Genomic DNA, 1005 nt, shown 5'->3' with positions numbered 1-1005 from the left:
TCGACAATTTCTTCTTTTCTCCCCCAAGTTGCCTCTCTCTCCCTCTCTCATCTCCTCCACTCTCCCTCTCGGATCTTCACAGTTTCTTCACCGTTTTTGCGGATCGAGATGGCCCCGAAGAGAGAAATGTAAGCTCCTCCTATCCCTCCAATTAGTTTTTGCAAACTTGCTTCCGATTCGACGCATTATTTGCTTGAAATCCCTTGTATTTTTGAACTTAGATTGGATTTTTTTCACCTAAGATTGTTTTAGCTTGATTGTAGTTCTAGTTCTTAGTTCTTTAGTAACTAGTGGTATTGAATATGAAGTCTAATAAATAGTTCATATGTTAGTGTGAAGATGAACCCTATTTCACAATTTTTTTTGTTAAATTTTTTTTGATGTAATGCATGTGGGAGGACTTGATTGTAGTTTTATGATGCATGTTGATATGATGATATGAAGATGTTGGAGGATTTTTTTTTGTTTAAAAATATGATGATATGATGCATGTTGGAAGATTTTTTGTTTAAAAATATGATGATATGATATGATGCATGTTGGAGAATTTTTTTTGTTTAAAAATATGATGATATGATGCATGTTGGAGGAATATGCTTAAGATTTTATTTTGATATGATGCATGTCGATATGTTTTTGATATGATGCATGTCGATATGTTTTTGATATGATTTGATTCAATTTTTGTTTATGTATGCTTATGCTAATGATGCTTTTGTTTATGAAATTTTATTAAGGCGGGCACCTCTTGCAGACAACATCTGTGACGCCCGGGTAATTAAGCTACAGTGATCCTCTGCTAATGGTGCCACGTCACCTCGTTTATAGTTGCTAATCTCGAGTTAGTTCGAAACCGATTCAAATTCAAATTCAAAAATAGGCAAACAATAAAAGTTTTCAAATATTAAAACTAAAATGTTCGGAGTGAACCAAATATTGCATAGATAATTATGGTGGAGAAACCACACTTTTATAAAATGTTTAAATACTGTTAAATGAATAAAA

This window comes from Triticum aestivum, chromosome 7B, assembly GCF_018294505.1.
Source record: "Triticum aestivum cultivar Chinese Spring chromosome 7B, IWGSC CS RefSeq v2.1, whole genome shotgun sequence".
NCBI classification, from domain to species: domain Eukaryota; kingdom Viridiplantae; phylum Streptophyta; class Magnoliopsida; order Poales; family Poaceae; genus Triticum; species Triticum aestivum.
This window is presented reverse-complemented; position numbering follows the sequence as displayed.